This window comes from Amblyomma maculatum, chromosome 10, assembly GCF_055883805.1.
Source record: "Amblyomma maculatum isolate TAMU_Amacu chromosome 10, ASM5588380v1, whole genome shotgun sequence".
Classification (NCBI taxonomy): domain Eukaryota; kingdom Metazoa; phylum Arthropoda; class Arachnida; order Ixodida; family Ixodidae; genus Amblyomma; species Amblyomma maculatum.
In genome coordinates, this window is record NC_139353.1 from 13,103,717 (window position 1) to 13,126,521 (window position 22,805).

General features: G+C 47.2%; 1 pseudogene across 1 annotated transcript in view; it reads right to left on the reverse strand.

Moving 5' to 3' along the window:
• The window catches only part of LOC146175636 (homeobox protein Meis1-like), a 326,682-nt pseudogene that overhangs the window by 84,266 nt on the left and 219,611 nt on the right, over nucleotides 1-22,805 (reverse strand). The window contains exons 9-10 of the transcript XR_014701149.1: nucleotides 8,953-8,970; nucleotides 1,574-1,619 (exon numbers count right to left, since the gene is read on the reverse strand). The product of XR_014701149.1 is annotated as a homeobox protein Meis1-like (transcript). The remainder of the gene's footprint in view (nucleotides 1-1,573; nucleotides 1,620-8,952; nucleotides 8,971-22,805) is intronic.

Genomic DNA, 22,805 nt, shown 5'->3' on the forward strand with positions numbered 1-22,805 from the left:
TCCCTTTTGGTTCGGTGAAGCTATATATATATACAATCTCTAGCTGTTCGCTTCAATTGAGAAATGAAAACGAAAAACTCATCGCGGTCGTATCGGAAGCAATGACACATCTATCCGAGAGGGGGAAAACGACTGAGTTTGAATCTGGCCTTGCTTGTCTGGTAAGATCAGCTCATGTATAGTTAGCAGATACGTTACTTTCAATGAAAAGTACACCTACGTAGAACGAATGGATGCTCAGGAGAACGACCTAAGATGCGGAAAGCCTGAGTAACCAGGCGACAAGACAGGATGAAGGTATAATATGAGGTATATGTGGGTCGAAAATCAAGCATTATTAGGACATTTTTAAAATGACCGATCGGTAGCATTTAGCACGCGAAAATATAGTATATCTCAGACCATATTTTTGTACCATATATAAACGAACAGCGGTGCGCCACTGTTCGTTTGCTGCACTTGCTTATTATATTATCTTCAGGATCTGAGGTGATTACGAAGGAAGTGATCGTTATATTGAACAATGTAATAGGTCAAAATAGTATCCAAAGATATAACAAAGCTAACAGGCGAAAGAACACAATAATACAAATCGTAAAGCGAAAGAGCATACCCCCCCCCCCCCTCCCTTCCCCCAAAGGCAGAAAAATTATATAGAGTTAGAAAAAATGGCTCACTAACAGTTGATTTAAATAATAACGTTCTTCTGTGCATGTTATGGAAGTGGGAAGACGATTTCACTTTGTGCTATTCTTAGGCAACAAGCACTCAAAAAAGGTACATTTACTCAACAGCAAGAAATAAAAATTTTATGGCGTATATGACGTACGTTGAGCTATAATACAAGCCCGCGATTATGAAATAGATTATATAGATTGTAGATTATATGCGAAATAGATTAAATATCTCAGATTATGAAACAGACGTGAAATCCTTGTTCGTAATTTTAAGCCTGGCAAATTAAAGCTATTTTAATCAGCGAAACATTAGCTTTATGCGAGTAATTAGGGACTATAAAACGAGAATATTAGTTTCAATGATTAGTTTTCAACACATAAAGATCGTAAAACACTGCAACACTGCGTCGCCGCTGTCAGAGGAGGAGGAGAGTTGTTTGCGAATTAAATTCGTAATTTCGACAGCTTGAAGACTTGAGCTGGTTGTACAACTGAATCCCATTGTCATATAAAGGGTTAACACAGCCATAAAAAATCGTAAAACTAGCAGCTACCACATCAAGATTTCGGCGCAAGTGTTTTTCAACGGTGCTACATAGGTCTCATAACCGTCAAGACCACAGTGAACCCGCAGGTCCACAAGGAAGCCAAGTTTGAGTTCAATCAAAAAGAATGAAGTTTGCACGTTTTAAACGCTTTTGGGTGAAATGCCACGGCTATGCTCCGAGTTGGCACTTTATTTCTTGAAACTGGCCAAATTATTTCCCCGCCAAAGACACCGAAAGTATCGTTAGCGCGCGGTTCTCCTAAGTGCCAAAAATCTGACTGCTCTTGAGGCTATGGATTCGAGAATGGAGACGACGACGACGACATCCTGGCTCCGCTTATGTTGTCTCTTCCATCGACTCGTCTTTGTTTGCGTGTTTGCGCTCGTCGATTGGCCTGCGCGACCCGACGCGTTCTTTCAAAACCGCGCCGCACACCAAAGAGCCCGCGGCTCAACACCCGACACACTCTCTTCACGAGTTCGGCTCCTCTCGCTAAGCACGCGCTATCTGCGCTCCGCCTCTCTCGAGCGCGCGACAAGTTTTATGGCACACCGCGAGATCGCCGGCGCGGCTTGGCAGTCGCAGCGCACGCACAGACAGCTACAAGCGCGCACATGCACGCGTGAACAGACAAACACACGCCGACGACACTTGGGACGTCTTCCGGCATCAGCGGCTGTTGCTATCAGTGGTTCGGCGTCGCCACCGATGGAGGCTGCCGCCTCGCGTGACACGGCGCAGACAGAAAAGTTGGGAGCATGCAGGGAAAGGGGGAAGCGATGAGCGTTTTTCTCGTCTGGTGGCGGAAGGGGAAAAAGAGAAAGCTGCTTATTTTCCTCTTTTCTCACCCGGACGTCGGAGCGGTGGCACCGTGTGGTTAAGCGCAGTACACTGCAGTCTGCAAAGGCACCGACCCGCGCCGACTGATATACGGCCCGAAAGAACACCCTGTACTTGCCGCGGCAGGCGTAAAAACACACGCCGTTATTGCTGCTGCTGCTTCCCTCGTTTCTCCTAAACGCTGGCTGTTTAAACGGGCACGGCACGCCCGTTGGGTAGAAGGTGAGCGAAGGGCAGAGAAGGGCGAAAGGGGACAGGGTGGCAGTTAAGAGGACGAAACAACTGTAACGCGTGTGTACACGCATAGCGGGTTACGCGAAATCGTCTGTCCCCTCTCCGAGCTGGAACATCGAGCAAAAGAAGGCCGCACGAGACTTGGCGAGATTTGGAACCTCCGCGTAGCACACGTGCATTAATGCCGCAAGGAATGTGAAAAACTGTGGAGAGCTGTGAGGGTGGAGCGACCAAACTTGATTTCTCACATGGCAGCAACTGATAAGAGTTCAAAAATTTAAAGTCCCTCTCTAAACGGAGGGAGACCTGTCCATGTCTCTCTAGGCAGGGCAGGTTCTTTATTTCCTCTGTTCTGGACACTGAACATCGGTCATCAACACAGCGCCCTCTGTCACCTACTGGCATGAGAGTGGAAGCATTATTTCTTGCCTAGTTTGCCGGAATGTTCCTCTCTGTCGATGCTATTTATTGGAAGCCTTTCTTTGAAGAATTTCGCCGCTGCATTCTTGTAATTAACTATAGAGATATGCACCGCTTTCTGCACATTGAAAACGAGGAACAAAATCTGGCAGCTTTGGAGGTTAAATTTCGTCCTTCTCACCGATATCACAAAGAATCTTGACCTTGTCCTCCAACTTCAATTTGGTATAAGAGATTGGAAACAATACTATTTTCCTGTACCCCGAAAAGACCAAAACCTCGTTAACCACTAGTGTTCTTAGGGTATATCATCAATAGCACCATCCCCACAAACCATTGACGCAAGCATGCACCCTGCGCCTATCGATTATAACAAGAAAACATATAAAGGAGGACATCGAAAAACCTCGAGAATATCTATAAAAGCTTTCATTTTTTCTCTTTTCCTTTGTGAACGTCTCAGCACCCGCCACCCGTCACAAGAGGCTTCGCCACAATGCAACGAAGCAGTGCAGAGAAGGAGACAAAAATAGGCCCAGAGGAGCTGTATAGCCATTGGTCACGTTTTGCGCCGTCAGCGACGGCTGTCAACCGGGCGTCGTACATAAACAACAGTGACCATCGGCTTGGCTGGGCCTGACTTGGCTGCACAAGGCTAGCTACGGCGGGCGCCTACGGGAGGCTCGGGAAAAAAAGAATCCCCAATCATCTCTGAGAGTGCGTTAGGAAATCAGCTCGGAAGGGAGCGACTCAAAATGAATGCAGGACGCAGGGGAAAGAAAAAAAAATAAAGGAAGAAACAAATAAATAGAAGCTACAACTAGCATCGTGCGCCGGAGAAGTAGAGAGAAAGCAAAAGATGAACTGTGAGTGCAGAGAGGAGAAAAAGCAAGCGCTATTGCGGCCGCGCCTTTCCTGACCCCATCTTCATTTCGGTCAGCGGCACATTTCTTCTGAGTTTTCTTTTTGTGTTTTAAATAAGTCGCCCACGCATTTCCTCTCCGGGTCAGCCTATGTCTTTCCCAATTTCGTTTTCCAAGTAGTCGACTCGAAAAAAAAAAAGTTCTAATAAAAAGAAGGAGGAGAAAGTGTAGGGACAAGAAAAGAACGCGGCGGCCGTATAAGAAGGGGACAAGGAGGCGGAATAATCTCCGGTCTGGAGGACACATAATTTAGGGACCTCCTCAGACCATGCCGGCGCAAGGAAAGGGGAATGTGGAGAAGAGGAAGTGGGGAATTGTATATGGCGCCTCGCAGACTGCTGCATAAACGAGTTGGCTGGCGTTTTGTCAAGCGTCTCCCGGCGGCAATGCTTTCAGTGACGTCGTGGCAAAACCGTCAGTAAGAAAGGCACTGCGCGAAGATGGAATAGAAAGGTTAATTTCGCAAAGCTCCGTCGTGCCGTGTACGCAACTGCGGACGAAGAAAACTCTTTTTCTTTCTTTTTCTGTGTATGAAAGCGCTCTGTATACTTAGCAGTGATTTCTGTGTTTCGTGTGAATTCCGCATCTTTCACGTCACACAAAAGGTGGTTATTATTATGGCATACAGCGAACGTGGGAAATATTTATACTTATCCCCAAAGAGTAAGAAGGGTAGCAGACAGTCCGCCATTTTCTCGCCAATATGTTTCACCACCAGTAGTAAGGTTTTGTTATTAAGGCGAAAGCCTTATTGCCTCATCGTTGTTGTCAGCAAAAGTGACACGCCTTTGCAGCGGCTCTGATTGGTCGAGGCGGGATGACGTCATAGAGGTATCGACCAATCAAAGAGCACCACCACAGTATGCGCTAATGCGTGCCTTATATGGCCATGTGGCAATCAAAGATCAATGACTAATTAAATAATCAGTTACCAATCACTAATCATTGATTACTGATTACTAATTAATGACTGATAAATAAGTGATTAATGAGTATTAATTACTCATTAAATACTACTTACTAATTGATGTCTACTTAATAACCACTTACTACTAGTGAGTTGCGTAATTAATTAATTACTAATTAATGCAGCGAAAAAGGGAAAATCAACCACACAACAGTACACGTAGGACAACTGCGAATATACAAGGAGAATAAATGCACTCGTAGAGTTATAGTCACTCGCTTTACTCTTAGCAGCATTTATCGCTACGTGCGCAACAGTCGCGTAGCAGAATGCAGCACTCAGGCTTTCGCCTTTCATCACTTTAGTCGCCAAAGTGTCCTCGAATTGTTTTTCTTCGCAATTACAGCCGTAATGTGCACATTTAAAAAAAATAAAGAAACTGGCCCTCGCGATCCGTCCGGGGTCTACGTGGTAAGTCGGGTGCCTTTCGATCTCGCTATTAGAGATTTAGCATACTGTGATCCGCGATCCGCCACCGTGACACTCTACCGCTCGTGGGCTGATTGGTTCCGATGCGCTAGGTCAATGTGCCGACATCAAGTATGTGGCGCCATCTATCGGCATGAAAGTGATCTGGGCATGCGCAATGGAACGCGCGGTGGCGGATCACGGTAGCGGATCGCGGATCACGGTGTGCTAAATATCTCTATTATTATTATTAATACCGTATTTTTCACATCCTTGCGAAAAGTAAATCATTATATCACGCTCGGGAATTGTCAAATTGTCTCTGGCCCCGCCGGGGTGGTGCAGTGGTAAGACGCCCGACTACTGTGCCGGAGTTCCCGGGTTCGAACCCGACCACGGCGGCTGCGTTTCGATGGAGGCGAAACGAAGTGGCGTCCGTGTGCTGTGCGATGTCAGCGCACGTTAAAGATCCCCAGGTGGTCTAAATTACTCCGTAGCCCTCCACTACGGCTCCCCTTTCTCTTTCCACCTTCACTCCCCCTTCCACCCTTCCCTTACGGCGCGGTTCAGGTGTCCACAGAGCAAGTGTGACAGATACTGCGCCTTTCTCTTCCTATGAACCAACCAACAACAAAATTGTCTCTGCTATTTTGGGCAAAAAAAAAAGTAAAGCACTTATTTTCGAAGCAAGAAATGGCGTGTGAAAGAGCTAAAGTTTCGATCACTATTGCCAGCCACATTTTGTTAACACGATGCTGTTTTGATATGCAGTCATCTCTTACGGAGTGCTTCTATTTTTATTTCCCTAGACGCACATCGCGAAAGTTGATTTGAACAAACCCATCTTTTTTTTCCCTTCTCGTTAGTTGTGCGCGCTTAGACGCTGAAGGCTCGTCAGGCAGGCCAACTATGTAGCCCAGCTTTCCACAGCTTTAAAAAATGTTTAAATATTACGGCAGAATTAAAACCTCATTCAAAGATAAATAATTAAAGCTGGCAAAATATCCATAACGAGGGCTCCTTTCCAGGTCCAGTCATTGAAGCAGAAAATTGTCGTACAGTACGCCTAGAATTTGATGAACGAAATTGGAGACGAAAGTTAACCGATGTTTTAAAGCAGAACCTGAAAAAAAAAAAAAAAAAAAACTGCCGCAGCACCCTTAAAGCCAGGCTTCCACTCGGCAAATAACTTGTTGCATTGTTAGGTCCTTGCAGCGCTCGGAAAAGTGATAAGACACTGAATATATTTAGCAAAAATAAGACTGCGCCGTTACGTATTCTCGTCTCTACAGCGTTCAGCAACAAAGTAACCGAAAGGATGGCCAGCCCAAATACTGAAGTGAAGAATGTATAGTGACGACAGCCTTAAGACGGGCAGCATTGCTCGATTACCGCGTTCCGACCACAAAGAAATCGCTCTTCCTTAAAATGGAGCATTTATGAGTAAAAAAGAAGGCCTCAAGAAACGAAATACAAGTGCCGCCATCATCGGCCGATTGCGCAAGCAACCTGCGTGCGTCGACCATGTTTTTAACACGGAGCTCGGAGGCTATACAACAGAGCCGTTCAGCTTACGAGGGCGTCCCGGTTTCAACACAGTAGAGGAAGGCATTTTAAGTTTTATTTTCTCAGCAGTAGGAGCGTCTTTTGCTCCCGGACAGACGTCAATTGTCGTGGACGAAATCAAAATTAATTTGCGAGTGTGCGGGGTGGGGGTGATTGCTAGGAGCAACCTTGGTTCGACTCGTGAAGAGCCGTTGGCATGACTCCCTGCTGTCAAAAGAAACCAAATTCTCGCCTTGTTCCCGGACTTCTAATTTATGTTCAAGTTCTGCAGCTTTCCTCTCTTTTCCATTAACCGAACACACACACACACACACACACACACACACACACACACACACACACACACACACACACACACACACACACACACACACACACACACACACACACACACACACACACACACACACACACACACACACACACACACACACACACACACACACACACACACACACACACACACACACACACACACACACACACACACACACACACACACACACACACACACACACACACACACACACACACACACACACACACACACACACACACACACACACACACACACACACACACACACACACACACACACACACACACACACACACAGAGTAAGTTGCGCTCACAACACAGACACAAAAACATGCACGCACAACATCAACACAGGACGCTGCCGGCCGCCGGTGCAGCCAGCCGACCTTATTTATGAGCCCCGCCAAGATGAGGAGGCCCCGCCGGCTCCGAGAAAACGAAGAGGAGGAGGAAGAGGGACGCAAGATTGACGGCGCACATCCTCTCTGGGCGCACGAGCTGGCGGAGCCGCCGGCAACACCGCCGACGTTGCCGCTGCCGCTGATGCTTATGTAGCGTTTTCTGGGTTTCGCCTGCACAGGCCGGCTAACAGAGCAGCCACTGCGGACATGGAGGCGGAAGAGGCAGGGAGCCACGGAAACACAAAACCCGCGGGGCACAATGCGCCTACAAAGTATAGGGAAATATAGAAAGGAAGAGGCGCAGGGAAGAGGAATGGAGGGGAGAGTATGTGAGATGGCGTCGAGGGCAAGATCACGGATGCGAATACGACGACGCTCCCCGAAGAAACGCCGGAGAACTAAGCTGAGCTCAAGATCATCATTTTTTTCTTTTTTTTTCACGAGGAAAAGTAAGCGCAGTGGGGAAAAAAATGAAAAAGAACAAAAATCTCGATTTGGTTTATAGGGTTTAACACCCCAAGCCATTCAGGTTACGAGATTTCGACCGCCCGAGGTTCTTTGACGCGCACTGGAATCGCAAAGCATACTGAAGCCCGGCGTTTCGCCTATCTCGAGGACAGGAAAAATTGACGAGAAGTAATTAGGAATCGGCGATTGGAAGAGTGTTTAATAAAATAAAAACAAATGAAAGAACAGCTCCACCAAAAAGCATCGTAAAATTTAGCCTAGACTAAAATTTGGCTAAAAATTTTCAGCGTTACTTGCTTTTCGCATCTTCACCCAGAGTGATCTTTATTTAGTCACTGCAAAGCTGCACTTAGCTTCTCCTACATTGCTAAACTTTATCTATATAGACTGAACTTTACCCCAGTATTGCCCAGCTTCACCAGCACCGCTTGAACTCTATCTAGAACAAAATTCACCGAGACAGCTGAACTTCGGTTGGACATTGTACATCTTCATCTGTTTCGTTCAACTTCACCTATAGGCTCTCTTTACACAATCGATTCACCCTTAAAGGTCCTAGTCTGGCGAACAGTGAAAAACATATTACGCGCCAACTGTACGTGGACTCTAGTCTCGGTCAGTGTGAACGCAGAGAAGCCGAGCTCAAAAACTATTTGAAGTATTCGGCTAATAAACGAGGCGAACGACCTATTTTCTCTCTTACGCCTATCATAGCAACCTTGCATGTATGCACACCAGTCTTCTAGCTATTTACCTGTGATTCAACAGGTATATATGTTTTATTTATTTGTGCATTACTAAAGTATGGAATTTAAGGTCAAGAAGAATGTGTGATGCTTGTCCTTTCGCTGTTTTCTTCGTTGCTTTAACGCAGGTAGAAATAACATAAGAATTGCTAACGAGTTTCATTATATATACGACAAAGAAGCGCTCGCTGCTGAAGCCTGCGCGACATTTTTCGTACAATTACCCGAATGCATCCGTCTTTCAATCGCCAATCTCGAAGAAAGGTCGTAAAGCAAAGCACAGCAGTCACGTCGCAAACCGTTTCGCACACAATGTAGGCATATATAACACACACACTAGACCCTTGTCAATAAGAGAAAGGAATCAGCAGGCAGTTTCCGAGCGCGGCGTCTCAACGGCATGCAGGATACACTCGTACACGGACAAAACCGCGACAAGATGACGGAATCCGGGCTACGCAGCAGGGGCAGACCGTACGGTAAAGCACGGGAGCGGAAGGCCGTAGCACACCGTTCAGAAAAGGAAGGCTATAAGTGGGGAGGCGGCCACTTAACGACCTCGTAAAACGAGGCCCATTATGTATAGGTTTCTGCCGCGGCCAAGCAATCGCACACGGTTCCACAAGGAGGGCCCGATGGAGACCGGCAGTATTTATACGGTGCGCGTACACTCGGACCATGTTTTTGCGTGCGCGGTGTAGTACATATACCGCTCACAAAAAGCCCGCGCGAGGCATCGCGTAAAAAGGGGCCGAGAGCACTCACTCCACCACTCGATGAGCAGCAGAGCTATATGAGTGTTTATATAGCATGTATATAGCTTATGTATATAGAGAGTGGCAGTTATCTGCCGCCGCGCGCTTCTCACGGCCCAACGGTTTTGTAAGAAAAGGATGGGGGAAATTATTTCTCCAGGTGAAGCCAAGCGAGACACTTTCATTAAGCAGATTTCCTTACTATGTTTCATTTTTCTACGCAAGCCTACACCACTTTAGCGTATGTTTATGACGCAGTTTCCATCGATCTGAAGCGACCAAACGTCTCCTATACACCATGCCTTCTGGCCAATGAGTTGGCGTAGCACATCTGCCATGTCTACAAGCTAGAATTACCATCATGCCAGGTAAAGCCTTATTATTGTAAAGCATTGAGATACATGCGTTGAAACCCATATATTTTGTGCATATTTTTTTTTTCGCCAATATATTTGTAGAGAGTAGGGTATCCGTGTGCCTTTCTGCGTATATTTTTCATGGACGGGCATTTTTTTTTTTATCTCTCCTACATTTCAAAGAAAGTCACACCCTCAAAGGTGAATATCCGTGTCAGTAACTCATACCCTCCAGAAAAGGTGCGTTGAGGTACCGATGCCCCTTTTACTGTTCCCGTTAAAAGGGTGCATGCATCAGTACCTCAATGCGTTTTTTTTTTTTTTTTTTTTGGATGCTGTAAGTTACAGACGCGGAAAACGTTTACAGTGTAGCTATGGCATGAACGGTAGTGGGGAATATTTGCACCAGAGAAGTACGTGCCAAACTGTAAACCGGTTAGACTCCGTGAAGTATATAGTGTTCTCGCTTTGTAGTCGGAACCGATACACACAATTCCTCCGCGAGAGAAAGTAATCCGTTGTTAAGAGACAAGATCTCGACGTTAATTTCCACGTGATAGGCCTCGGCCTGGTCGCGTTAAACCTTGCCGGGCACCAAATAAAGTTATTCCTCCTCCTAGGCTTTCATGTTTACTCAAATAAAGAGCTAACCATCGTAACAAATTAAAAGCGCGAGAATTTCGATGTCACACATGAAACAAGTGTGACAGATACGCGCCTTTGCCTTCCTGTGAACCTATTATTATTATTATTATTATTATTATTATTATTATTATTATTATTATTATTATTATTATTATTATTATTATTATTATTATTATTATTATTATTATTATTATTATTATTATTATTATTATTATTGGTGGTGGTGGTGGGCGGTTCGCACAACCTCGTCCGCACGGAGATTGCCCGCTATGTCGCTGTCTCCTGGAAGCCATTGGTAGATGATGTCATGTCCTTCCTTTATGGCATATAGTGATGAAGTTCTCGTATTTCCGCGGCGAGTTTCTCATGGCTCCACGGCGAAGAGCCGCTTGTAAGGCTTCCAGGGTTGCTTTGGACCACCGCTAGAGGCTGTGCTGACTGAAATGCCTAATTGCGACACGAAGAGCAGTCAGCTCTGCGGCTGTAGACGTCCGGTGAATTGTCCTTTTATTTCTATAGCTCTTGCGGGGATGACCATGGAGCCTTAAGAACTCGTGGCATTCACTGAGCCGTCGGTGTAGACGTGCAAACGGTTTGCATGGTGCTCATGTAAGTATTTGAGAATTACTTGTTTTAGTTCTGTCGGCGATAGCTCGACCTTCTTCCTGATGCCGGGTATTGAGAGTAGCACACGGGGTTGAAGCAGGCTCCATAGTGGTGAGGACGGTCTAGAGGCACGTGTAAACTGGCACGGCAGAAGAGCGCGATGTGCATCAACGGTCTATGTAAACGCGATGTACGCGGCAGGAAGACTGGCCAAATGATGAGAGGGAACCAACGAGATGCGTCGGAAATGTGTTCTCAGGGCGTCAACTGTTAGGTAGGTAGTGATGGGATGCTCCTGGGCAATTAATACGATAGCAGCCGTATATAGGCACATTTCGGCAATCCTAGGCAGGTTCGCAGAGCTTGAGCTTGAACGCTCAGTAGAATTCTTACGTAGGTTTTTCTGATAATTCCAAGTGCAGGTAAGCTGTACCGAAGGAATCTGATGAATAATGCATTGTACAATCATTGGAGCATCGATTCACCGATCCACCGCATCGATGACTTTCCCCCAAGGCAGGTACGTGAGCAATCGCTGTCAGCCTGTTTTTCATGAATGAAATATGGAGACTCCACGAAAGATTTCGGTCGATGATCACTCCTAGAAAGCGATGGCTGCTTTCGTAGAGTATTGCTTCACCATTCATGCGTACGGTGTAATGTGACATGTTCTTGCGTGCAAATGCAGCTAGCGAATTATGTTGATATCTGCAGACCTTGCAGGTGGAGGTAGGACGCAGCTATACTTGCCACCGTTTGAAGCCTCACTCGAACTTGTGGGCGCGTAACTCCTGATGCCCAGATACAGATGTCGTCTGCGTAGATTGAAAGTACCGCCGACTGTGGTATCAAGTCGACAAGCCCGACAAGCCCGACAAGTGAAACCTCGAAAAGCGTTAGGCTTATTACTCCACCCTGTGGGACTCCACGGGAGGTGAAATCAGAATATGTTGGGTCATCCTCAATCTGCACAAAGAGAGATCTCTTGGATAAATAACTACATATCCAGCAGAAAATATGACCACCAAGCTCGGCAGTTTCCAGAGCGTCCAAAATGGCCTGGTGAGTGACATTGTCATATGCGCCCTTCATATCCAAGAACAACGCCGCGGGTAAGCGCTTCAAAATTTTTTGACGCTGTACACATGATACCAGGTCCACCACGTTGTCAATTGAAGAGCGATTTGCCTGGTTTTAAGAGCGGAACTAAGCGACTGCAATTCCACTCGTTTGAAACTGTGACCTCACTCCATAATTTGTTGTAATATTCGAAAAGAACGTGTCCACCTTCTTGTCCAAGATTTCCAGAGTATGTCACACCGTTGGGACCCGGCGAGAATGACCGCCGGCAAAAAGCTAGCGCAGCGTCAAGATCCTCCTCGGAGAAGGGAATGTGCATTCGTGAATCCCGAGAAGCGGGAACATCGTTGAAATGTAGCGTTATCGTTGGGGTCGATTGGCCTGCTACCCTAGCGCAGAAATCTTCAGCTACCTCGACCTCACCACATATTTGGTAGAGTGCGAGAGATATGAATGGGTAAAGCTGTTGAGGGGATGTTCTAGGACCACGAACGACATTCCAGATGCGTGATGAAGGCTTCCGTGGATCAAGCGCTTCACAGAGTGACCTCCAACGTTTTGCTTGGAGGGCTTGAATTCTGCGCTGAATGTTCTTTTGCATGCGCCTCGCATCTCTGAGGTCGAAGCGCGACTTTGTGCGTCAGTATCTGCGCTCTGCCCTCCGTCGCAGTGATCGCGCGCGAATATGTGGGTTGAGCACGGCCCCTGCAAGTATTTGGGTTTCTTGATGTAGCGCATCGTACAGATCAATTGAGTTGGAAAGATGGGTTCAATAATTTTTCCTCCCCCTCCCTATCTGGAAATAGAGTGCCCTGGGCCATGCTGAATAGTCGTGTTATTTGTACCCTTCAGAGAAACTCTCCTTAGTAAACAGTGAAAAACATACGGCGTAATTAGTGCAAGCCGGGATACATATTTTAATAACACGATTTTCATTAATTGTTCGTGCAGCGTGCTACACTATCGAAAGGTAGCATATTACTTCACTGAATCGCGAGAACTGAAGGGTAATATTTGCAAAAGAATTGCAATAAAATGTAAATAAGTCACGGTAATGGCATTACAGCATTTTAATTACTGCCATGTCGTATATATCCTGCTGCTCATGAAGCGTGTACCATGGCGACGCCGTCCACCTCGGCTGGATATAAATACGAATACATGCATCGCCGTAAAGACACGCGTTGACGTTCAACCAGCACGAAAGGCTACGGCGGTCCCCTCCCAATCGACGCACCCCTAACCGCGGCACGACGCTTCCCCGATTCCTAAAAAGGGACGCACAGAAGTGGACGACACCCTGCTGGTGCCCCCAGTGCACACTGAGCGTCCTATGGCTGCCAAACGGGCCCTCAACGCTTGACTGACAGGATCACGTGACCGCTGTCAGGGCCAATCAAATTAGTGCGGACGAAGCAGGAATCGGAAAAGGGAAGTCGAGGAAAAAGGAGAGCGGGAGGGGCTCTGAAAGCAAGAGGTGAGGGGCACAGCCCAAAGCGGGAACCTTTTTTTGGGGGGGACAGGAAGACATCAAAGAAAGGACATGGATAGGGAAGGGAAAAATAGGGGGAAAACTCATTGCGCAGAGAAGCGTTCCCTCCCCTTTTCCCCACGGCCTCGACCCATCCCATGTCCACCAAACTGAGTTCACGGCTCCCGGCTTCTCGCCTCCCGCCTACCTTTCTTCCCAAGCCTTCAAAATCGTGATAATGGGCCTGACTAGTTTGGCATCACTCACCAACGCGTCGTTCAAGTAATAAAGAAAAAGTGGCACAGACTTGCGCAACAGCGTTGTCAGTCTCGTTACACTCGATGCACAGATAGCATGGGGATGAGACAAAGGGAAAAAAGAGGAAGACGGTTCAGTGTTACGCGGTCGTCGCTATGCTGAGCTCGCCCCCTCGTGGGGAAGGATCGAACCAACGATGAACGTTAACCGCTCGTCTACCCTCACAGCATCTCACTCCATTCTGCCTCTTCTACCTCCCCATCTCCCCTTCTCTTCAACGGATGAGAGAATGTTAGGGACTGCAGGAAACAAGCCCACGTGTACGATGCGAACAAAGAAGCGAGTGCCAGTCGCGAGAAAGCGCGCGCTCGTGTGTGTGCAGCACTTATTTGGAACAAAAACAGGGCGCAAAACTTCGACGCGGCAGCAAAAAGAAGAGCAGACGCCCCAGAGCGATGGCAGAAGAACGGCGAGCAGGGCTGAAAAGGAATGAGCGGGGGGAAAGGGGGGAACAGTTCGCGCACGTTTTAGGGAAAGGGGGAGAACGATGGCGCCGCCATTGTTGCGTGGAGATGTTGGCGCCCCCTCTTTCGCTTTGCTAGTGCATGTACGGCGAACGACAGAAGAATGAACGAACAGAGAGGGAAGAGTGAAAGAAGGAACAGAGCCTTGACACTAGGCATCTAAAACCGGGATAAAAAGCGGAGGGAAGCACAACAGGGCAAACTAGGGAATAAAGGGAGGAAAGCAGAGGGCGAAAACGGGAAGCGACGGCGAGAAGGGGAAGTGCGGTTCCTCTCGGTACAGGCACGTACGGGGGAGCGCGTCGACGTTTTGGGACGCCAGGCAGGCAGGAAGGCGGGTGGGCAGCCGACTAGGCATGGAGCCTTTCACGATAATAACGCCGCGGCTCTTATGCAATATTAACCGGGCCGCGGCTGAAGCCGGCTGCGCTGCCGGGGCTTGGGCACATTTCCTCCTCACTCTCTCTTCTTCATTCTCGCTCGCTTATTATGTACATAATACAACCGGCGTGTAGCGTTGTGCCGCCTCTCTTGGAGCAGCGAACTAGGAACGAAGCCAGAGGAGGTATCCCGCTCCACCTCCCCGGGACTCTGTAGCTGGCATAATCCAATATCACGTTCGTGCTACCAGTAAGCGCGTTTTTGGGACGAAAGCGGCAAGAAAGGGTTCTCCTTTCATCCCTCGTTGCCCACGACGGGTCTGGCGTTTGGAAGGCTACTCACGTGTAGGAGTTTGGTAGTTACCGTGCTTAGGCTGGAAGCAGCTACTTTGTGCCAACTCGGCACTCGATGATACAGGACGTTTGGCGTGGAAGTGCGGAAGTTGTTTTCGTTTTAGAGCTTCGGCTCGTCGGCGCCATGATTTTTAGTACATTTTGATAAGAATAGACGAACTTGGCCAAACTGCTCGAAAACGAGCTAAGTGGCTCTAAATACACGCGGAATGACATATCGTTTGCTATATATGCCCTGAGACACGAATAAACCCCGAGAAAATTAAATACGTCTTCACCTCATCGCGGGCCGTAGAATATGAGGTACAGACTGCGTGAACCTAATTTGCTACTGCAGCATACGTTAGTGAAGTTATTGTAGCTGGAATGGTCAAAACAAGCCTGCTTCACCTTCGAGCGGAAAATGAAAACTTGTCAAGAGAGACGGTGAAGAAATATTCGCCGCCACGGCAGTAAACACAGAAGAAAAAAAATAAAGAGGAACATTGCGGTCGATACAGAAGCGGACGTGATGGCCTACATATTTTTTTAAAAAAGCTTTTTGACAACCGAATTCAACTTAAACACAGCAGAGCTATCTCAGCTAAACGCCACATATTGAGCTCCAGGTAAACAAAAAAAGTAATAATAACTGGAAGCACGCGATTAGTAAGGTACATGTAAAGGTGAGAAAAAGAAAAGGAAAATCAAGAAACCAAATGACAGAATATACCGTTATATACTGTGCCGACGTCGGCGCTTAATCCAAAGCCCTATCAACAACACACACACACACACACGCACACATTATATATATATATATATATAGGAAAGTTGCATTAGCGTGGAGGAACAACGTCAAACTGGTTCCATTAAAGCCAAGTGCTTAGAGCGCCGCAGCGTACATTGGGTTGGATCACCCTGGCTTTTGTTAGGTAGCTTTTGGAATTCCGCCGAAATTATTTGAAATACACTAACAAAGTTCAGTCTTTAAAGTCTGCGACAACATTTCCACCCCCCCCCCCCCCCCCGATGCCTTGTGCTGTAGACAGATTTATATATCCGAACTATTTGGTTAAACCGCTGAGAAATCAAAGGGTTCAAAGCGAGAGATAGACGCAACTTATACCTTGGTTTTCTTTAAGTATGTGATCTTGACCTCAGAATTTTGTGCAATCGAAATGAAAACATTAATTGCGCCATAAGGAAATGCTGCAGGGCGACGATATGTGGTATATTCTCCATAAAAATATGTGGAGGTAACACAATTTCATCATAAGATACCTGTTATAGAAACAATGTGACGTCGCAGCATTAATGGCTTCTGTCTGCGGCTCCCCTTGCCAATCCTCGTTCGTGTACATGCACTTTGATACTCGTTTAATCCTTCATCCCTTAATTCGATTAGTTAAGCCTCGATTATCTTAGTCATTGAATAGTATATATACTGCCGTTGGCTACCATATTTTATGTAAGATCATGCGTTATAGATGCAGCACGATAAGATGCAATACACCGACCGCTTTAACCGAGCCGCACAAAAGCACCAGCGTGGCCTATGAGTAACGTACGTCTCAGCTTCGAGGATATATAAGAGGACCCCCCGCTGTGTCCGACTCCTATCACGAAGGAGCTACTCGAGTTGGCAGGTCCTGCTGAATCACTGATGTCACGCGGTCTCATGAAATCACTCTACCCACCAAACAGTCAGTGCCATGCTATGTCACCTGCCAACTATCACCTGTCATAAGCGTGCTCACGATTTTTCAATGTCGCGTTAACACAGCCTTAATATTTCGTCAATCTTGATTGCTATTCTTTCCAGATATGAAAACAGCAAATATGTAGTCGGCAACTGGAGGTGCAAGTCCAGGAGTAAAAGGGAAGTGAATGTGGAGGCTACAATGCTTATCGATTTTACAAACATCCAAATAACAAGAAAGCCAATCTTTTCTTCGCCGCAGGGCTTGCACAACTTCTTTTAAATAAAGTTCCGTTTGACCTGCTCCCGAATCCTTTTTTTAGGAAATGGGGCAATGCGAGATTCACGCACGTTTCAACTGGGCTACTACACAGGCGCTTGTGTGAGTTCCGAAAAGTCGAGCCCTTGACCGAACATTCGCTCCAGTATACGCGCTGTCTCCCTGTCCTCATCTTGCAGTGCGGAGAAGGAATCTGAACAACAAGGAGTGTGCGGTGAGAAGATAGTTGGTTATTCATGAACTTTAAACGGAAACAGCGCAAAGGAGGAAACAGAAAGAAGAAGTGGACAGGACGGGTGCGGGTCACAAACTTCGAGCAACGACCACTTCTATGCGGTGATATTTTTCTCCATCCTATTTCTGGCTCGGTGATCCCGTTCGTTTCGAAGCATGCACCAGAAGAACAAAGGAACCGAGCGCGGACGAAACGGGCTGCCGACGATGCATGGCGCGATTGAAGAGAAAAGTACCGAATATAACAAAGCACACCATTGCGCCTGAGCCCATCTCGATGTGATTCCCCAACACCAACTATTTCCCTCGAAATGAAAATCGCGGGCGCAGCGTTTTCCCGTCAAGGAGGGGTGAATACGGTATACAAGCGCCTATACGTACAAGCCACCACGCTAGGTTTCGATCGGTCAGCCATGACCGGGCACCGCGCGCCGCCGCCGAACAAGCACCTAGAATTGGGAGCCCGGAAAACAACAGCGCACGACCGAAAACGGCCACGGGAGAGGAGAGAGAGGGAGGCAGCGCCATCGCCGCCGCGCTTCCCGCATTTTAAAAATCGATCGTCCGCAACGCACGCCATTGGACCGCGCCGATCACGTGGTCTTGGCGGCGAGCCACCATTAGTCAGCCTCGATCTTCTCGTGGCACTCCGCACCAACGAAGCAGCAGACGACGCGAAAGCAAGCCAGCAGACGTGATGGAAGAAGAAAAGGGAAAAAAGGAGGCTCCGCGAACGCAAGGGAGAAACGGGTGCAGCGTTTAGGGAATACCGGATGGAAAATAAAAAAGAAGCTGTCCTAGCAATTCAAGAGTTGTTGTGATGCCTCTTTTGAAGAAAACAGGGCGGAAAGCGGTGTGAGGGTGGAGCTGCCGAAACGCTTGCTTTCCCCTAGTAAAAAGAAAAGGAAGAAATAAAATAATAGGGAGAAACAGCCTAGAGTCGACGAACTCTCCTAGACAATCTATGGCACTATTGCGATGCGTTTTGTTGGAGGACCTTATAACGCTTCACTTCCTTTTCAATGCTCCATCCACTGGGTCCTTGTTTTTCACTAGATAAGTTTCGTCAGCAGGCTGCCGGCAAGCGTCCTTGCTGCCTCCTATTCTGTTTCGAATGTTTTCCTGGTCTGTCTTTTCGCATTGAAGAAATCTGCGAAAATGTTTTATGACTTCTCACGGGACGCGTCGAAAGTTACGAAATAAATTTACGAAATAAATTACGAAGAGAAAACAAAAAAAAAACGAGTGCTTAAACTCGGAAGCTAACGAAAAAAAAAATTCCTGCGTCTCAAACCAAATTTTGGAAAAGCAAGCCGACATGTGCAAGACTAATTTTACAGGAGAAGTATACTTTATTTTGCTTCGATTTAAAACAGGTAAGCTGTTCATATACACAATGAATGCGATCCTCCCTATTATTGACAAAGCAAGTCTGCAGTAACTGCCACGCAATATTCCGCAGTGAAAAACCACTGTGAACGCTTTTCTGGCTACCTGAACAAAAGCTAACCCTCATTTCCCCTTAATTGATCTTCTTGTAGCTTACGAGGGTCTCGGTTCTGGCAGTCTTGAAGCCATAGGTAGCGTAAGAGGGTTCTAGCACAGCTTTCGCCCTCGCTCTTGATCACGTTCTACGTGACGCTGGCGGTAACAAAGGACGTTCTACGTCCGCCGCTATGGTTGAGGGTGGCGCTGGTGAACACTCTCAAGGTTCGTATACAGACAACATTAATACCCAAGCAAGTAGCAGGGGGGACAGCGGCCGATGTAGCTCAGTTGGAAGAGCACCGGACGCGATATTCGGAGGTCGTGGGTTCGGTTCCCACCATCGGCACGTTGTTTTTTCTGCTACTTTGTGTTTAATTATCTTCCCCTAAACAAGATTACATTACTAATTTCTTTGATTATACAAGTAAACATTTAAAAAAAAAGGACATAAAGTAACATACACCCCCACACTTTCCTTGGCCTCGCCGACTGTTGGCTTCTTTCCTTCATGTATTATAACGAGCACCCTCATTTCCCCTTAATTGGTCTGCTTCTAACCATGAGAACAAATTTAAAACTCTGGAATTTCAGTGCCTCGGCTTGTTTAGTATAATCCAACATTTAAAGCTAATGCTCCTTACTGTTGAGTCGAGTAATACACACACCGCGCACCACTACTCAAAGTATGCAAAGGTCGTTTTTTAACGTTGTATCCTACAGTGCTCCTCCTTCACGGAGCCGCCCATTCTTAAGTAAATTGGAAGCGCGCATGTTTTATATATATATAGCTCAGAGTCGGCCATCCTAATATGCAGTTTGCGTCGTTCCCCATGGTTAATTATTTAATAAAGAAGAGTAATTAGCATCTTCCTAATTGTTATTTGAGGTGTTACGACCAAGCATCCGCAATTGCGCGCTCTATTGTTCGCCTGTGGGCATGGATAAGTTTTGTGAATATGTGGTGATGGTCCAATGGCTCTAAGTGAGCCTGTTTCCAGGAATCCTGTTTTGTAAGCATGTTTTGCTTTGTGGACAACCTGCAAATGCCAAATTGACCCTGTCAAGAGAACGTCTGGAAAAACACAAAGAAACGTCCCCCTGCGGGAAATAGCAGGAAGTGCTTTCTTTCTTTTGTTCACCCTTCCAGTCGAGAAGTGCTATCCTCCAGTGATGAATGCCTCCTATCCAAAGGAGACGACAGAGTGACATGTCCGCTGACGTGCAGGACAAGAAAGGAGCATGACTCATACGGCCATTAAGTGATTTCCCGGGAATGCAGGAAAGATTTGCAATTGTCGAAAAGGGACCATGTTGGGAGCCCTATGCGGCGCCACGTGCACTCGGGTTTCTGAGAAGTAAAACCCCTTGTCAGAACCAGCCTGTGGTTTCTTTGCTGAAGAATAGAAATGTACCTCCTCTCCTCGCCGTTCCCAAGCTTTTCCCGCCAACAAGTGATCACGCCCAACGAATGAATGCCGGACCAGTCAGTGCTTCAGACTATCAGTGCAGTGATGTGTTCGATTGGATGCCGATACCTGAGGGGCGTGCCCTGGATTTGGTTGGTCAGCATCTTCAGAGAGGGGCTGGACATAGGGGGTTTTTAAGGACGCTGCAGAGCACGAAATGTCGCTCTGGGCCCTGGGTAAACGGCTCATCCAGTCGCTTCTCGCTATGAACTCTTAACGCTTGCCATTTTGTTAATATACCCTTCTTTTTCTTGTAAATAATCATGTAAATAAGTTTCTCAAAGTGCCATTAAACCTGCTTGTACATATTTCACCAACTTCGAAGATTCAATCCTACTTCAACCCCGAGTCTCTGCACGCTACCAAGTGAAGGCCGGGTCGACATAGCCCCAGCGTCACGACAACTGGTGATCAGCGGTAGGATCTGAATCTACAAGCACAACGACTGGTGCCCAGCGTTGGGATCTGAATCTACAAGCCACAACATCTGGTGATTGGAGGTGGATCTGAAGCTACAAGCCACAACACCTTGTGATCGGAGGTGGCATCTCAAGCAACAAGCAGGAGCAACAATCGGCCAAGAGGGCAGCTCGGAACATCGATCGCATGTGTGGGTGAGTGCTTGGCTTTTCTTCTGATGTGGACCAGGTTCTAGAACAGGGTTAGATTTTAGAACTGGTAAAGAGAGTGTGGAAACGCCTTTAGGTTGGTAGTTTGCACAGTTGTTTTGGAAGTAGCCGACACTCGGAGCGATCATGGACCTACAAAAGCTGCAGAAACCGGACCTGTTGCTATTGTGTGAGGAATTGGGAATTGATACAAGTGGTTTGGCACGAAAACCCTTGATTATAAAGGCAATCACTGATCTGGGAGCCGATGATGAGGAGCTCAGTGATACAGCAGAAAGAGCGGGAAAAAGAGGAAAAGGCGCGTGAACTTGAGAGGGAAAAAGAGGAAAAGAAGCGTGAAATTGAGAGAGAAGCAAAAAGGCTGGAGCTAGAAGTTGAGCTCCGGAAATTAGAACTAGAGTTGAGCAAGAGGTCGGGCAATTGTCCCCAGCTAGCGGTACCTCTTCTCAACAAGGAGGCAGGTTTCAAGATGTCAAAGTACATGCAGCCATATGTGATATCAGGGGATATCGGTCTGTATCTGGTTAACTTTGAGCGAACATGCGAAAAACTGTCCTTCCAGCGAGACACGTGGTCTCAGAGATTATTGACGGTTCTGCCCTGCGAGGCAGCGGAGGTTGTCGCGCGGCTTAGCAAGGAGGACGCGGACAACTACGAGAAGGTCAAGGCTTGCCTTCTGAAAAAGTATAGGCTTAGCGCCGAGGCGTTCAGACAACGTTTTCGGAAAGCTAGTAAGACCAGGGACGAGAGTTACCCTGAATTCCTGTACAATTTAAGAGTTAATTTGGGCGAGTGGCTAAAGAGCACTGATTCCTACAGTGATAGGGACGCTGTAGTCGAGCGAATTCTTTTGGAGCAGTTTTATAGCTGCCTCCCAGAAAAAGAAAGAAATTGGTTACAGGACCGAGGCGAAATTAAGTCGGCAACTGAAGCTGCCGAACTCATTGAGGACTATGCTTCGCGCCGACAATTCAGCAACCCAGTAGTGGTTAGGCCCCGCAATTCCAAGTCGAGTGTGAATAACCGTCAGAAAAGGCACTTTGCTAGATTTGCAAACGAAGAAAGGAAGGCTTCTTCAGGCAAACGCCCTAGAAAGGACGGCAGTGAGAAAAGTGGGGAAGTGACCAACGTGCAGAACACAAAGAATAAGCTTGAGGCTAGGAAGCCGCTCACATGCTTTAGGTGTAATGAGCAGGGTCACATTGCCGTCAACTGCCGGAAAGAAAAGATTGCTTTCTCGTATGTCAGGGACTGCGATGAAAATATGCAGCTTTTAGAACCCTACCTGCATGACCTAGTAGTCAACGGGAAGCCTTGCAAGGTACTGCGCGATTCGGCCGCAACGATGGATGTTGTCCATCCGGCGTATGTATCGCCTTCCGACTATACAGGACAGTGTGCATGGATCCGACAGGTAGTTGAGGAACAGAGTGTGTGCTTGCCGATCGCGAACGTGGTCATCGAGGGCCCTTTCGGCGAATTAACAACCGAGGCTGCCGTTTCAGGAAAGCTTCCTAAGTGCTATCCGTATTTGTTCTCCAACAAATCGGACATGCTGCTGCGAAAGAGGGGCATCCTTTTCGGAGACAGAGTTGTGCAAGCCTTAACACGTTCAAAGGCGCGAGAACTAGCTACACTGCTCATTCCAGAAAAATCCACAGCGGAGGAAACGGCAGTTAAAACAGTGGTAAATGCGGAAGATAGCAGGTCAGAAAACTTTGAGAGCGAGGCATCTCAGATATGTCAACTTGAAAGGGAGCTTGATGAGACGCGGAATGAGGACGTTCTTGAGAGTAACCTCTTGCCGCCAGTGTCTAGTAATCTCACGAGACTTTTAAGTGGAACCCGAGAGGACTTAGCTATGGAGCAAGCCGTGGTAAATCTAACGTTACACCTTCCCGAGGAGATGGGGGACAACTTGATTTGCCTCAGCGGAAAAGGAAGCAACGCTCAGGAGCTTCTCAAAAAGACGGAGCAGAGAGGAGAACTAAAGAAATCCCAGCTGTCCGATCTGGGCGAAATAATAACAGAGTTTGAGGCCTGCTTCGTGGACAGGCCAGGCAGGACTGATTTGACTGAGCA